Below are 18,286 nucleotides of genomic sequence, written 5' to 3'. Positions count from 1 at the left end.
AAATACGAAAATATACATTTGGCATTTGCATTTAGGATTTAACTTCATATTTTAAGATTAATTAGGGGTTAATTTGTTTTAGAACAAAATATAAAGAAAATAACAAAAATAGTCCAATTTTGCATTTTTAATTGTTAATTGTTGAATTTGTCACGAAATAGATTTTAAACAATTTTAGGAGTTAATTAGTTTAACTTTGAAATATATTAGGACTCTATTTTACTTTTTGCATTTTTATAAAATCAAAGAAAATAGACTTTTTCCAATTTTTACCATTTTATAGGATTTTGTAGGATTTCTATTTAATTGCTTGCATTTATCTATGCACATTTATTTTATTTAAATCATGAAAAATACCAAAATATAATTGCATTGCATTTAGAATATGTTTGTATATTTTTAGAATTAACCGGTAATTATTTGTTTTATAGAAATTCGAAAATCACAAAAAATAGCTCGTTTTTACATTTTTGTCTTTTAATTTTTAGCTTATTGATTTATCTCTTTTAATTTAGAGTTAAGTGTTGTTTATAATTTTTATAATTATCTAATTAGTTTAATTTCACACTTTTGGATAATTTAGGATTTTTAATTTTTAGGATTTTAATTAATTGGACTTCAAAATCAAAAAGAAAAAAAAAGAAAAAGAAAAAGAAAACAAAGAAAGGCAAAAGGGCCATTTTGTAGCTCAAAATCGGACTGGGCCAGCTTGGAACAACCCATTTGATTTTAAATCCCTAGTCCATTTTAAAGGCCCAGAACATTGACCCATTAACCCTTTCCCCTCTTTATACCCTAAATCCCTCACATTAAAGGAAAAAAAAGAGAAAAAATAGGATCAGATCCTTAGACCCAGAGGGAGAAGAGCAATGACGCCCCTGTTCTAAAAGGCCCCTCCTTCACTCACTGACACTAGAGACCCTTTGCAGAAACCCAAGCTTTCTTCCTCCTCACCTCCCACTCACAGCTTACACACGAAAAATCGCTCACCATAGAGCTAGAAACAAAACTTTCAAAAGTTCAAAAAAGAAACTCAAAAAGGAGATCTGAAAATAAGTTTGGGGAATGATTTTCTGGGTTTAAAAGTTGTTGAAAGCTTTTAAAGTTGATCTCGCTGTATTGTTGCTGTCGTGTACTACAAATTTTGCTGTCGTTTTGCTGGTTTCGTTACTGTCAGTTGATGCTGTCTTGTATTGGAAATTGTTAGTTGAGCCCTATCGCTTTGTTTGTTTAAGAGGTAAATTCAAAAGAACCCCTTTGTATCTTGTTATATTTAGTGATGAATGAATTTCTATCTCCGCTTTGAAATCATGTTAAATGTTGATTCACTGTTTGTATTTTGTTAATAAGTTTGTTTCTTGGATCTTTCTGTATTGTTTTTTTGTTCGGAAATGCCATTGAGTTGGTTCAAGTGTTTTCACTGTTGGGATTCATTTTTGGCTATTTGAGCAAATGTACTGAGATGTTATTTCTATCATTGATTTTGCCATGTTACTATTATATTTGCTATATCGCCTTATTTTGATCTATGATAATTGTTGTTTCCTTCCCGTTAATTCCACAAAAGGGAGCAATTAATGTGATAATTTAGCATAATTGCTATCATTAACAGTAGCAAGACAAATGCCATTATGGCAATAATATCAATAAATCGTGATTGTACTATCATCTCTTGCTTCATGATAAGTATGTCATTTTGTTGAATTACAAATTTTCCATATTCTTCATGGCAGTAGTATTCCAAATTTGCCATATTCTTCATGTCACTAGTATTTCATGATATAGTCCATATGTATTAACATGTCTTTGTCCTAGAAAAAAGGTGCATATACTATTGGACTTGAAAAGAGCTGTTAATTATTAACGTAGGAAAAGAACTCATGCACACGTAGAATGTAATTGCGTGGCCCTCGTTTTAAGCAGGAATTGATCCTTAGATTCCGAGACGTGTCATTTAGCAAATTTCATGGCCCTCACAAAGTGCAAACGCGTAGTCGCTTTAGGCGCGTGTTTAATAATATTACTTTCCTAAATTCGGGTGCGCATTTATGTGACCCAAATCCAAATCTCGACAAAGTCGAAATGTGTTGACAATCACGGGTGCATTGATTGTGACGTGGTTCGAAACGCGTTTTACGACGTCATAATTCTTATAAAATAAATGATGATAAAAAAAATAGGTTCATAAAATGAGACGAGCCTCACCGAACAAAAATAAATAAATGTGGGGCCCTCAATAAATGGTTGTTAAAACTGATTAGAACTTGGGAGGGACGTTTAGCGAACTTCACGGTCTCCCCCAGAATAATATTACGTTAGAACCTTTAGGCGCGATTTAATTAAATTACTTCTTTAAACTCGGGTGCGCATTGATGCGACCCAAATCCAAATTTCGACGAAGTCGAAATGTGTTGATGACCATGGGTGCATTGATTGTGACGTGGTTTGAAACATGTTTTCACGACGTCGCAATTCTTTTAAAATAAAAAATGATAAAAAGCGGTTTACGAATAAAAAGCACATAAGCTAGCATGTATTAAAATCAGATAATATCAAATATAATAGTTAAGCGACCGTGCTAGAACCACGGAACCCGGGAATGCCTAACACCTTCTCCTGGGTTAACAGAATTCCTTACCCGGATTTCTGGTTCGCGGACTGTTAACAGAGTCATATTTTTCCTCGGTTCGGGATTCAACCGGTGACTTGGGACACCATTAATCTCTCAAGTGGTGACTCTGAATAATTAATAACTAAATCGCGTTCCGATTGTCCTTTAATTGGAAAAACTCCTTCATGCCCTTTGCGGGGTGTAGTGAAAAAGGAGGTGTGACAAGGCATGCATTTTGGGTCTGCGACTAGCTGCAGACATGGATGTCCAGGTCGTTTTGGTCTTGGGGGACTCGAACCTCCTGGTGCATCAGATTCAGGGTGAATGGAAAACACGGGATTTGAAGCTCATACCATATCGACAGTGTTTGCACGATCTGAGCAAGCGATTCCGATCAGTGGAGTTCAGACACATCCCAAGAGTTCACAATGAGGTTGCCGATGCTTTGGCCACTTTAGCATCGATGTTGCACCACCCAAGACAAAATTCATGTTGACCCGTTGCACATCTAGGTTCGTGATCAGCATGCTTATTGCAACATGATAGAGGAAGAAGTGGATGGCGAGCCATGGTTTTATAACTTCAAGGAGTACCTCAGGATGGGGATATACCCGGAGCAGGCCACCGGAGATCAAAAAAGAGCCATTCGGCAATTGGCAAGTGGATTCTTCCTCAGTGGAGGAGTGTGTAAGCACGTGATTTTTGCTTTACGAGCAATCGCTCCAAAAGAAAATAAAAATAGTGACAAATGATTTCGCTGTACAATTGTTCGAGTTTTTGTGACGTGTGTTGTTAGTCATTTGTGGATCTGTCCATTTTTGCATTTAATCATTAGCAAACAAAATACAAAATGTGTATGTCAGGATGATTAAACCATAATTCGGCCAGTGAAAGAAAATTCAAAAATATATATATGTGTGCATCGTTCGTTCTAGGCTTTTAGCTAACTTACTTAAATATTTTTGGGATAATTGTGTTAAAATGTTGCATTGTTGCTTAGTTTTAATTTCGTTATTTTATTATTTGTTATTTTTATTTTTGTTTTAAAAGAAAAAATGAAATTAGAAAACAAAAAGTGAAGGAAATCGGTTTGGGCCAAAAGAAATTAAACAAAAATAACAGGCCCAACCAGCACTCAGGCCCAGTCCAAATTCGGCTGCCCAGGCATCTCCTGAAACGACGCCGTTTCAGGCAAATCAATCTGAGCCATCCGTCCAGGCCAATCCAACGGCTCAGAACCCCTTTTCAGCAACCCGTGTTCAAACCCGACCCAATAACCAATCCGACCCAACCCCTCATTTAAACCAAACGACCCCGTTTAACTACCAAACGACCCCGTCTCATTTCTCACCCTCAGATCCAAGCCGTTGAGATCATCTGATCTAACGGCTCAGATCCGATCAACCTCCCCATATATAAACTCAGCCCTTTACCCCGCATCCCCTATCTGAACCCCACCCCTCACTCGTCTCCTTCCCCAACCTGAAACCCTCAAACCCTAGCAAGCCGCCCTAGTTTCCCTTCCACCAAAACCCAGCGGCATGAACGCCGGTGGCCACCTCCTGAACACCCTAAGACCCCCTCACTCTCCTGAACATGGATCTGTTACTCCCTAGCCTCGAATCACTTTCCTTCGTCTCGAATCTTCGTTTGAAGATTTGAGTCGAACCCGAACCTATGCCAAACCACCCCATCTTCATACCAGACACCCCTCTGACCTTCCTCGTGACCAAACCAAGCTTGGTTTGGTCCGAATCTACCCGCAACTCCTAAAAATCCAGATCTGAAAATCCAGACCATAGAACACATGCACCTGGGGAATTCGGCCAGTCTTGAGAGGGGTTTGAGGTTCAATGGATCTTAACCAAGGTGTTCTCATGTGAGAACACCCTGGTTAAAATTTGTTCGGCCTCAAGTGGTCAAAGTTGAGTCTGATTTGGGTCCATTTTGATTTCAAACTTTGTCGGTAAGTTTTTCTTTCCCTTTTCGTTTATATCAACTGCTGATTAAGTCATTAGCATGCTTTGTGGTAATTGTTTGTTATTTTCTGATAGTTTCTTAATTTCTTTCATCTCTGTAAAGACCTTTTATTTGGTCGATTGTTTTCTGTGTATGATTTAAATGTATCCTATGATAAGCATGTCCGATTAGTATAGTCGTCGCATGAATAAACTTATATAGGTTCCTAGTGACTGACCAAGTTGTCCGAAGCCCTTTAGGTCCCTGTATGTGTTGTTTATTTGAACGACTGATTATTACCTGTTATAATTAGTATAGTCGACTCGATAAATGTCGTCGATCAGTTTTCTATAACTAATGAATCGAATGAGCTAATAATGTCGCATGATTAATTGAACCTTGCCACTAACTGAATGCCCCAGCATTATTTGAAATGGTTTGTTTGCATTGTAAAACTGACTGAAAAGGTTCAGTCCAGGCAGTTTTGAATTTGAACTTTCATCAGTTCAAAAATGCCCTGATGCTGCAATAGGCAGGGCAGTAATAATCAAGGGTTAACAAGGGTATTCTGGGTGTTAAAAAGGACAGAAAGATTAGTTTAAATGAGCTGACAAGTAGGGTACTAATTAAGATTAAATTAATGCCAATGGGGAACAAGACACAAGGGCATGGGGCTTAAAATGAATAAATAAATGAGCCCATAACTCTTGATTAAACAAAGACCAGGCGTGGGGAACAAAGGGGCTGGCACCAAAGATGCTTAGGCATGGGCTTAAAGGGTATGGGTATTCTGCCAATTGGCAGGGCAGTCAACTTAACTGCACTGGTTCATTTGGCTTATAAAGAGGCCATTTGAGAACTAAAAAGGGGGTTGGACTTTTGGTCTTCAGAAAAAGAGAAAACAAAGTGGAAAATGTTTTAGTCTTAAGACTGGAGTTTTAATCTGAAGAGAGGTCTAGTGAGTCAAAAGAAAAACTGAAAAACATAAGGTAGCTTCCCGTAAACATTGCAACCAACCACTGTCTGAAAGTTGTATAAGAGTGCATTTTGGTCAAGCTGTCTTGGCCAGGTTCTGTTGCTTGCATTGACTGAGCTGTTTATGGTTGTTGAATTGTTGGTGTTGCTGCATTGAACACTCTGTTAGTACTGTGGTTTCTCTACTCTTTCCTGGGATTACTCGACTATCTGTTAGTTCTTCTGTTCTGGGAAATATTGCTGGTTGTCTGTGGGCTGTGGAAAACAATTTTGGTTGTTGGTTTGTTGCTGTGCTGTTGCTGTGTATCTGTTGTTGCTGTGTTTACTGCATACTGCCCAGCTGATCATTCCTTCTTCTTTATTCTCTATACCAGGTACACAACCAATGCACTGTCAAAAATGTAATTGGAAAAATGAGCATGAATCCAAATGAAAGATCCTGAAGAATGTCTTTTATACATAGATTGTTACATTAAATATTCATGTGATGTGTAATAGTTTTACATTTTGTTATGGATACTAGAGGTAGTCTTCAGGCCTATAAATGTCAATGCATGGTAGTCGGATGCTAGAATGTGTATATAGGTTGACGATGAGAGTATGCCCAAGGCAGTAGGTAGTATCCCATACTTAATTCAATAGTGTAGTATGAACCTGTAATGTAGTCCAAGCATGAAATTTGTACACTGAAAGTTAGGTTCTTTCCTTTCCAATAAATTGCCATATATAACTCTTAAAGTCATGTTTCAAGATAAAGAACACAAATTCAGGGCCTCAACCTCATGAAGGTCGAGCCCAGGTCGAAAACGGACTAGGCGGGCCCGCATCGAACGAGCAGTGGCCCAGGTCTGGCCAACCGCGCGTGGGCTGGATTTGGGCCCATGATCATTCGTTCGGTCGACTGTGCACGCAGCTTTGGTCCTGATTTTTTAGCATTCCCGAATTCTGTTACAATCAACTTGCAAGCATGTAATTAATTAGGACTATCTACTGTTTTCAATTGATAGAGACAATCACGACAAGAAACATAGTTGCTATAGGATATCCTTTTAAAATAAGAACGAGATGAGCCTCGATGAAAATAAACAAAACGCGCAGATGCGGGGCCCTTGTTAAATGGATATTTTTGAAACATTTAGTTTCCAGGATGGGTTGTTTAGCAAATCTCACAACCCTCATAAAATAACAATACGTTAGACTCTTTAGGATGCGCCTTAATAAATCTTACCTTCTTAAACTCGGGTGCACATTTATGTGACCCAAATCCAATTCTCAACGGAGTCGAAACATGTTTCTAATCACGGGTACATTGATTGTGACGTGGTTCGAGATGCGTGTCCATGACGTTGCAAATTCATTTTTAAAAAAAAAATAAGAATGAGACAAGCCTCGCCAAATGAAATACAAATTGCGGGGCCCTCAGTAAATATTTGCTTTAAAGTTGTTTAGAATTCAGGATGGACCGTTTAGTAAAATTCCACGGTCTTACCCAAAATCAATATGCTAGTCGCTTTAGGCGCGTCTTTAATAATTTAATTTCTTTAAACTCGGGTGCACATTGATGTGACCCAAATCCAAATCTCAACGGAGTCAAAGTGTGTCGACGACCACGGGTACATTGATTGTAACGCGGTTCGAGATACATTTTCACAACGTTGCAATTCTTGATAAAAGCGGTTAAAAGTTAAATTTTGCACATAAGTTCACACTTGTATAAAATCAGATAATCAAGCCGAATATGACAGTTGAGCGACCGTGCTAGAACCACGGAACTCGGGAATGCCTAACACCTTCTCCCGGGTTAACAGAATTCCTTATCCGGATTTCTGGTACGCAGACTGTAATATAGAGTCATTATTTTCCTCGATTCGGGATTAAAATTGGTGACTTGGGACACCCTTTATGACGTCAAGGAGTACCTCAGGATGGGGATATACCTGGAGCAGGCCACCAGAGATCAAAAAAAAGCCATTCGGCGATTGTCAAGTGGATTCTTCCTCAGTGGAGGAGTGTTGTACAAAAGAACCCTAGATTTGGGATTGCTGAGATGTATAGATGCCAGTCAAGCCACGACAGTTATGACAGAGGTACATGCTGGAGTTTGTGGGCCACATATGAGCGGATATGTATTGGCGAAGAAGATTTTTCAAGCAGGGTATTATTGGCTCACTATGGAGCGTGATTGTATCAATTTCGTGCGAAAATGCCATCAGTGTCAGATACGCGGAGATTTGATTCATTCTCCGCCGACAGAATTGCATACAATGTCAACACCATGGCCATTTGTTGCCTGGGACATGGATGTCATTGGACCTATTGAGCCGACAGCTACCAACGGTCATAGGTTCATTCTGGTGACCATCAACTATTTCACTAAGTGGGTTGAAGCTAAAACTTTCAAGTCGGTAACCAAGAAGGCAGTGGTGGATTTTGTTCACTCCCATTTCATCTGTAGATTTGGAATCCCAAAGGTGATCATCACGGATAATGGTGCTAATCTTAACAGCAATTTGATGAAAGAGGTATGTCAGCAGTTTAAGATTACACATCGTAATTCCACACCATATCGTCCCAAGGCGAATGGAGCAGTTGAAGCAGCCAACAAGAACATCAAGAAGATACTGAGGAAGATGGTAGAAGGATCCAGACAATGGCATGAAAAATTACCATTTGCATTGTTGGGTTATCGCACCACTATCCGTACTTCGGTAGGGGCAACTCCTTATTTATTGGTATATGGAACTGAAGCAGTAATACCAGCGGAAGTTGAAATTCCATCCCTTCTGTCACACCTCCCTTTTCTACCTACACCCCGCAAATGGCGTAAAGGAGTTTTTTCATTTAAAGGACAATCGGAACGAGATTTAATTATTAATTATTCAGAGTCGCCACTTGGGAGATTAATGGTGCCCCAAGTCACCGGTTGAATCCCGAACCGAGGAAATTTATGACTCTGTTAACAATCCGCGAACCAGAAATCCGAGTAAGGAATTCTATTAACCCGGGAGAAGGTGTTAGGCATTCTCGGGTTCCGTGGTTCTAGCACGGTCGCTTAACTATTGTATTTGATTTTATCTGATTTTAACACATGCTAGCTTATGTGCCTTTTATTTGTAAACCGCTTTTTATCATTATTTAGTTTTTTAAAAGAATTACAACGTCGTAAAAACACGTTTCGAACCACGTTGCAATCAATGCACTCGTGGTTGTCAACACATTTCGATTTCATCGAGATTTGGATTTGGGTCGCATCAATGCGCACCCGAGTTTAAGGAGGTATTTTAATTAAAACCGCGCCAAAAGATTCCAACGTAATATTATTTTGGGGAAAAGACCGCGGAGTTCGCTAAATGGCCATCCCGAATTCTAATCATTTTAATATCCAATTATTGACGGCCCCACATACATGATTTTGTTGGGCGAAGTTCGTCTCTAATATTTTTAAAAGGCCCATTTGAGAGTGACTATAGTTTTTCTAATGATCAAATATCCCTAAAAAAGAAAGGGAACTTAATTATATGTAAACTGAATAAAATTTAGTAGTCCAACCTCAACAATGGGCTGGACCACTGATGGGCCACAGAAACGGCCCAGAATTTGGTCAGACAAGCGAAAGGGAAGCCGAGGTGGCAGACATCAGCACCTGGGATCGAATCCCTTAAGAAGCCCAAACTCATGAAGGCTGCTCGTGTGACAGCCTGAGATGGCTTATCGTTGAGCCCAGCGAGGCTTTGATTCCGGCTTACCCAGACACCCCCTGAAATTACCTCTAAACTATTTCAAGTATTCAATAATTAGCAAAGGGGAAATAATACACATCTACTTGAATTAGAAGGAAACTAGTCAATTGAATTCCAGTTTTATATATATGGACTAATTTATCCACTGATATTCCATTGTGTTCTTAGACATCATCAAGGTGAACACCAAGCTGTAAACACGATCTCAATAACATAGAGCAGACTAATTATTCCTGAATTAATTCACGCCAACATTACTATCAACCTATCATGTAATCCACTAACACTGGTGTTCATTTCATATTAATCACATGACTTCAAAATGTAACAGTTTATATAGTCCATTTATCACAAAGGCAAGCAAAAACTTAAACAGTATCCATGAATTAAACAGTGAATACGTAGATCTGAAAATTGGCTAAATCAGAACTCAATTCTGATTGTAAATTTATTCTTCACATGATTCATTTCTGCTCATTTGAGCTCACATTCATCAGGGGTACAATTGTGTACCTGGATAAAGGAAAATATGAGAAGGAAAGGAGTCAGCTACTTTGAACAGCAACAGCAACAAACTCAACAATATACATCACAGAACAGGCCAGGAACTGCTTTTGAAACCAGAAATACAAGCAAACTCAACAGATCAATTCAACACACACTTGAAATGCACTCCTAGCCCTCACAGCTGAACCTAAATACCTCTGCAATCCCGCTGGACCTAAAACCCAACTGAAATCCAAAACTAGTAATGAAACTGTAAAATTGTTTTTGATTTCTTCATTTTTTGATGTTTTTATTTTTGAATACTGGAATTGATATACAAGATGGAATTGAAAGCAGGGAAGAGAGCTTTTGGTGGGGATTTTTGGGCTGAGAATTCAAGTCCCCTTCCCCAAGGCACTTGATGCCATTTTATAGGTGATACAAGAGAGTTAATCAGATTTTGGGGTTTCTTTTTAGTCCCTCCTCTATTTTCAGTTTAGTCCTCTTATTTCTAACTTGTTACTCAAGTAAGCACCCCTATTGTGCTGAAATGTGCACTAAAATCCTATTCTAGAAGGCCCTAGGGTATTCTTCTACCCGTGCAATACCTATACTGCCCTTTCATTACTTTGCTATTACTATTCCTATCAGAATTACCCTTTTCCATGCCCAAACTAACCCTGAAGGCTTTTCAAAGTTACTGATTCTACCCTCATCCTCAACAGCTATAACCAATCCCCTAAATTAATCCAAAACTAACTAAGACTGATTAATTAGAACTCGGAAATTAACTAATCAAACTAACTAATCCCAATTGTTCAATTACACCAACTCAATCAAACTAAGAAAAACTAGAAACCAGGATCGATCAAAGAAAAGCTTAAGCTGCGTGATCAACACTAAATGAAATTAAACTAATTCTTAACCAATAAGCCCCAAAATCGACCATTCAAACATCAAACTCAGAACTAACAGAAATTGACAGAACTATACTAATACACAAAAACAAATCGTAAAATTAATAGAACACTTAATGAAATCAAGACTGTAACTAAAACTTCAACCACGCAAGTAAAAAGAAACTAGAAAAACTCACAGAAGCATGAGGAACTCCGACCAGTCACTGACGTCCGAATCCTTTCAGATTTTTGACACGCAACATCCCTAACCATGTGTTCTTACAAGAGAACACATGGTTAAGGATATTACGGTTCGAAATCATAAAGATTTTGGTTTAGGGTTTTGGCCAGAAATTCTTAGATCTGAAATTCGAGCCGCTTCACAGAGATTTGAAGGAAAGTAATCATGGATTTGGGTTGAGGGAAGTCCGGGGATTGTGTGGTGTGATTTTGGGCTGGTTTGGATAAACCTGCGATCTGACCGGAAAACTTCAAATCGATATTCGACGAGTTCTGGCCGGATTCGAGGAAAAACAAATACAGGACTGGAAAGAGGTAGAAGAGGGGAGTTGAGGGTGTTAATTGGGTGACCGTTGGTGTAGTTGACGTTCACTGCCGGCGAGGGATTTGGGGGCAGCGTGGATTAGGGTTTGTGAGGGTGAGGGAGACGATGCAAATGGGGGTAGGGGGGGGAGTTTTCGGACAATTATATACAAACATCCTAGTTAGATCCGGACCGTTGGATTGATGAGATCCAACGGTCGTGATTGAAGGCTGGGGAAACGACGTCGTTTGGACTTACTAGGGACCGGACCGGGTTGGGGGATTTGGGCTGGACTGGTTGGCATAGATATAAACGTATTTGGGCCTGAGAATTTCTACTGATTTGGCCCAAGTTTGGGTCTTTTATTAAGACCAATTTTTCTACTCTTATTTCCTTTTTTTTTTCTTTTCTTACTTTTAAAATTTTTATAATTTTTTATAACTTTTATAAAGATTTAAAACTAACATGAAATCCTGATTGTTTCAAAACAAAGACTAATTAATTCCTAAAATTGTTTAAAAACTATTTCATGACAAATTCCCAATAAAAATCATTAAAATGCAAAAATGCACTAATTTGTGATTTTCATGTTTTGTTCTAAACAAATTAAACCTTAATTGATACTAAAAACCTAAAACTAAAACCTAAATGCAAAAATGCATATTTTTGTATTTTATAAGAATTAACATGCGCAAGTAGAATGCAACAATTATCAAAAAATGACACCAAAATGCACAAAAATTGTAAAAAATAAAGAAAAAAATTATTTTGTTTGGGATTTTGGGAATAATCATATTTTGGGCAAAAATCACGTGCTCACAGCTGCCCCTCTTTGCTCGAAAACATGAAATGTTTTCGGGAAAAGATAAGTGAGCAAATACGAGCGATTTTTTCCCGTTTGAAAATTCCATGTGAAGCATTTTTGAAAAGTTTGACCGTGTCTTGCTTCAGAGGTTGCCTACATATCCTGGGCTAAACAGGAATCAGGTCAGTATAGTTCGGGAATGTCTGGTAGCTGGGACTACCAGGAACTGTGATTTCACTGCGCTTGCTGCTATTACTGCTTGCTGACCTCCCTTATTACACCACGTTAAAGATAAAAGAAGCTAAACTAACTGTGCTCTATGAATTACAAAAATCCTATCTAAATTCTTCAAACTTGCTCTTGTACTTCCTTGCTGCCTTGTTGTCTTGTGTTTCCTTGTTGCCTCATTGTCTTGTGCTTTCTCGATAAAATTCCCTGTTGTTATTCCCCTGGTGAATTGAGATGTTATTCCCTCTCTCCAAACTGCTGAACTTGAATAAACTCGAACTCGAATGTATTCCTCTGTTATCCAGGCGGGCTCCTGACTTCGTCTGCTTAAAATTGAAACTACTCCTCTATTATCCAGGCGGGCCCCTGACTGCTAAACTTAAAATTGAAATTACTCCTCTATTATCCAGGCGGGCTCCTGACTTCGACTGCTTAAAATATTTAACACCTCCATTTTCCGGGCGGGCTCCTGACTGTTGAACTTAAAACTGAAATTACTCCTCTATTATCCAGGCGGGCTCCTGACTTCGACTGCTTAAAATATTTAACACCTCCATTCTCCAGGAGGGCTCCTGACTTCGACTGCTTAAAATTATTTAACACCTCCATTCTCCAGGCGGGCTCCTGATTTCTGAATTTGAAATTGAATGTATTCCTCTGTTATCCAGGCGGGCTCCTGACTGCTCCAAACAATTATGAACCTAAGGTGTTACTTCTCACTGTACCAAGGTATCTTACCCGGGTATATGAATTACGTCCTATTATCCAGAAAGGTCCTGAGAACTTGCACTTATTCTAATCATGCAAACTTTGCAACCAAGTTATATTCCCCTATGCTATTCAGGATTATCTTGTATTTAATCAAACCGCACTTTGCGATCAAACCTGATTACTGCTTGTTTTTCCTTCTTGGAGAATTCCTCCTCAACGGCTAACTTTCTGCCCCTGTTTCAATCAAAGAAAATTTCGTCAGTTTAAAACGGTGGTTAGTTGATGGCATTCTTGCTGAAAAGTCCTTCCACTGCCTTGCTTTGTGTTGACTGCCTTCCATGCACTGACCCTGAACCGCTTGACTTTCTGGCCAACTTTTAGATTTCCCAACATCTGGCGACCTAACTGTTTTACACCCATGCCGTTATTTCACTTTTCTGACCTTTTTTTAAGCTTTTGCCTTTCCCACGACATTCCCCAATCATTTCACCGATGAAACTTCCGTTAATTCCCTGTATTCCACTTGACATCAAGTTGTTTTCGACATGCTCTGACCACGTTGAGCTTTACAATTCTAGAAGCTGGTAGTGAGCTTTGAGGTCCTTTCTGCTTGCATTGACCAAAACTGGTACTGAAACATCTCAGCTAGATGAAACCCTCAAAAGAAAATGAAATGCGATGATTTTGAGTTAAGGATAAGAAGAGTCCAAAACCAGATGACTGTTTTAAAAAGAGAAGGAGAAGAAACTTATCTGAGAGAGACAACTGGTGCCAATGGTTATGACATGCATTTTGGATTAATCGGCCCAATCGATCCAAATAACCAGCTTTCAATTGCCATACTTTGTTGCCCAGAACTTCCATCAATTGTTTGAATTACCCAGACCTTACCCTTGCTTTCCTGCGATACCTCGAAGCATTTTTCCACCCACAGACCTTTTGCCACTTAACCATTTTTCAACTCACTTTCGCCTCAAGGTGCCCGCGAAGGTTTTCACCAATAAGACTCTCTCATTTATTTTCTCTCATCTCCCGTCGCCTTACGGTGCCCGTGAGGGTTTTCACTCATAAGACTCTCTCATTTTATCTTTTGTTCTTCTTGCTTGAACCAGAGTGTTGCCACTGCCACGAATTACCGTTACCTGCTCGATTTGGCGTTTCCTAAAAATTGATTAGAAGGTCTTCCTTTGGACCGTAGTGTAGGCTTTTGGATTGGGTTAGAAAGAAAGGTATGAAAGGCTCAAAACAATTCAAATGGGTTCAAATTACAACTTTCGGAATCCAACTTTCACAACAATCACAACTTCTGCCCTAGTTTCTTACTTGGGGATTTTTGGATTTCTATTTTGGTATGACTGAACCTCAGAGTAAGGCTGCCTACGTACCCTTTCGGGATCAAGTCAAACGTAATTCACTGTATCATAATTAACTTTTGTTGTTGTGTTTTTCTTTTTCTTTTTTTTCTTTCTTTCTCTTTTCTTCCTCTTTCTTTTCTTTTTTCCTTTTCTTTCTTTTTCTTTTCTTTTGTTTTTCTCTTCTTTCTTTTCTTTTGCTTTTCTTCCTTTTATTTTCTTCTTCTTTCTTTTCTTTTCTTTTCTTTCTTTTTCTTTTCCTTGTTTTTCTCTTCTTTCTTTTATGTTTGGCACTTGTGTTCCCTGATAGTGCCATTGATTCTGAAAGAGGGGTGTGAAAAATAAGTAAGGCTCAATGGGGATGATAAGGGATAAAAATGTTTGGATAGCAGGACAAAACGCCTTCATCATTTCAATCTTTAAGATATGCCAAATACAAACAGATACATTCAGAACTAAAGAAATCATACATAATATCTCTTGACCGCATCGGAATTGATGGCCATTTCTATACATTTTCCTTCCACATCTGTCAAATACAATGCTCCGTTAGACAACACTCTGGTTACCACAAATGGTCCTTGCCAGTTTGGGGCAAATTTTCCTTTTGCTTCAGCCCAATGAGGCAAAATCCGCCTCAGTACTAACTGTCCGACTTCGAATTTCCTTGGACGCACTTTCTTGTTGTATGCTCTTGACATTCTTCGTTGGTACAGTTGGCCATGACACACTGATGCCAATCTCTTCTCGTCAATCAAACTCAACTGCTCAAGACGGCTTTTCACCCATTCATCATCATCGATCTCAGCCTCTACCACGATTCGCAGAGACAGGATTTCCACCTCTGCGGGTATTACTGCCTCGGTGCCATATACCAATGAATAAGGAGTCGCCCCCACTGAGGTACGAACGGTGATGCAATATCCTAACAATGCAAAAGGTAGTTTCTCATGCCACTGTCTAGATCCTTCAACCATCTTCCGGAGTATTTTCTTTATATTCTTATTGGCTACTTCAACCGCACCATTTGCCTTGGGACGGTATGGAGTAGAATGCCTATGAGTAATCTTAAACTGCTCATATGTCTCCTTCATCAAATGACTATTAAGATTAGCCCCATTATCCGTGATGATTACCTTCGGAATCCCAAACCGACAAATGATATTTGAATGCACGAAGTCGACTACAGCTTTCTTAGTCACAGACTTGAACGTTTTAGCTTCCACCCATTTGGTAAAATAGTCTATAGCTACCAGAATAAACCTGTGCCCATTTGATGCTGCTGGATCAATTGGCCCAATAACATCCATGCCCCATGCAACAAAAGGCCATGGTGCGGACATCGTATGTAATTCTGATGGTGGAGAATGAATCAAATCTCCATGCACTTGGCACTGATGACACTTACGCACAAAACTGATACAATCCCGCTCCATCGTGAGCCAATAATAACCTGCTCGGAGAATCTTTTTTGCTAGAACGTACCCACTCATATGCGGTGCACAAACTCCAGAATGTACCTCAGTCATGATAGATGTGGCTTGTCTTGCATCCATGCATCTCAACAACCCGAGGTCTGGAGTTCTTTTGTACAATACTCCTCCACTAAAGAAAAACCCGCTTGCTAATCTCCGAATTGTTCTTTTCTGATCACCGGTGGCCTGTATCGGATACACTCCCGCCCTAATGTATTATTTGATATCATGGAACCACGGCTCACCGTCAATTTCCTCTTCTATCACATTACAGTAAGCATGCTGATCACGGACCTGAATCTGCAATGGATCAACATAAGCCTTATCTGGATGATTCAACATCGATGCCAAAGTAGCCAAAGCGTCGGCAACCTCATTATGAATCCTTGGAATGTGCCTGAATTCTATGGCCTGAAAGCATTGACAAAGCTCATGCAGACACTGCCGATACGGTATAAGCTTCAAGTCCCGTGTTTCCCATTCTCCCTGAATCTGGTGTACCAGTAGGTCCGAGTCACCCATGACCAAGACTTCCCATACACCCATATCCACAACTAATCTCAATCCCAATATACACGCTTCATATTCTGCCATGTTGTTCGTACAGTAGAAACGAAGCCGAGCTGTAACAGGGTAATGCTGACCTGTTTCAGAAATAAGTACTGCTCCTATTCCCACGCCTTTCATATTTACAGCCCCATTAAAGAAAAGTTTCCATCCCGACTTCTCATCTTGTTCCAATTTATCAATGTGCATCACCTCTTCATCAGGGAAATAAGTTTTCAAAGGCTCATAATCTTTATCGACGGGGTTCTCAGCTAAATGATCGGCTAGTGCCTGTGCTTTCATTGCAGTCCGTGTCACATAGATAATGTCGAACTCTGTAAGCAAGATCTGCCACTTTGCAAGCCTCCCTGTGGGCATGGGTTTCTGAAAAATATACTTTAACGGGTCCAAGCGAGATATAAGGTAAGTAGTGTAAGATGATAAATAATGTTTCAACTTTTGTGCCACCCAAGTCAGGGTGCAACATGTCCTTTCCAGATGAGTATACTTGACTTCGTAAGATGTGAACTTCTTGTTGAGATAGTAGATAGCTTGCTCCTTTCTGCCTGTAACATCGTGCTACCCCAGCACACAGCCGAATGAACTATCCACAACTGTCAGATATAGAATCAAAGGCCTCCCTGGTTCTGGTGGGACCAACACGGGTGGGTTTTACAAATACCCCTTTATCTTATCAAAAGCCTCCTGACATTCATCAGTCCATTTGACCGCGGCGTCTTTCTTCAACAACTTGAAAATTGGTTCACAAGTTGCCGTGAGCTGAGCAATGAACCTGCTGATATAGTTCAATCTTCCCAACAAACTCATCACCTCGGATTTGTTTCTTGGAGGTGGCAACTCCTGAATGTCTTTGATCTTTGACGGGTCTAACTCAATACCCCACCGGCTGACTATAAACCCCAACAACTTCCCAGATGGCACCCCGAAAGCACACTTTGCAGGATTGAGCTTAAGATTGTACCTGCGAAACCTTTGAAAGAACTTTCTCAAATCTCTAACATGGTCGGATTGCTGTCTAGACTTCACGATCATATCATCCACGCACACCTCGATTTCTTTATGTATCATATCATGGAATATGGTTGTCATGGCCCTCATATAAGTTGCCCCAGCGTTTTTCAAACCAAACGGCATGACCTGATAACAATACGTTCCCCACGGTATGCCATCTTTTCTGCATCTTCCTCGTCCATTAGAATCTGATGATAACCCGCATAACAATCCACAAACGAGCCAATATCATGTTTGGCACAAGTATCGATCAGTATATGGATGTTGGGCAATGGGAAATTATCTTTTGGTCTTGACTTGTTAAGGTTTCGATAATCGACGCACACCTTGGTCTTGCCATCTTTCTTCGGCACAGACACGACATTAGCTAACCAAGTGGGGTACCGTGTAACATGAATGACCTTTGCCTCAAACTGCTTGGTAATCTCTTCTTTGATCTTCACACTTATGTCCGTTTTGAACTTTCTTAGCTTCTGCTTGACAGGGAGGAGTGCTGGAGTAGTGGGTAATTTATGAATCACCAAATCGGTGCTTAGACCTGGCATATCATCATATGACCATGCAAAAACATCTTTGTACTCATGCAATACTTTAATTATCTCCTCCTTGAGTTGTGGCTCCAGATGAACACTTACTTTAGTTTCCCGCACATTGTCTTAGTCCCCTAGATTAACTGCTTCTGTGTCATTTAGGTTAGGTTTGGGTTTTTCTTCAAAATGACTTAATTCTTTACTAATTTCCTCATAGGCTTCATCGTTGTTACAATCCACCCCATCATCATACTCGATTTCTTGTATTATTACTTCCGAGCTAGATTGGCTTTTAAAACTGGGCCGAAGATTCATCATGCATGTCATACCATTGATATCAGCATAAAAAGAACTGTACAAAAGAAAAGAAAAGAAAATGGAAAGAAAATTAGG

General features: G+C 39.5%; 1 long non-coding RNA gene across 1 annotated transcript; it reads left to right on the top strand.

The window, feature by feature from the left end:
• The first annotated feature begins 821 nt into the window (after positions 1–821).
• On the top strand, positions 822–6,262 carry LOC142181890 (uncharacterized). The gene is made up of 2 exons (XR_012710793.1): positions 822–1,237; positions 5,920–6,262. It is a non-coding gene; the product is annotated as an uncharacterized LOC142181890 (long non-coding RNA).
• Positions 6,263–18,286: the final 12,024 nt, after the last annotated feature.

The sequence above is a fragment of the Nicotiana tabacum genome, chromosome 6 (assembly GCF_000715075.1).
Source record: "Nicotiana tabacum cultivar K326 chromosome 6, ASM71507v2, whole genome shotgun sequence".
NCBI classification, from domain to species: domain Eukaryota; kingdom Viridiplantae; phylum Streptophyta; class Magnoliopsida; order Solanales; family Solanaceae; genus Nicotiana; species Nicotiana tabacum.
Note: the sequence above shows the minus strand (reverse complement) of the source record. Positions and strands in the feature narration are given on the sequence as shown.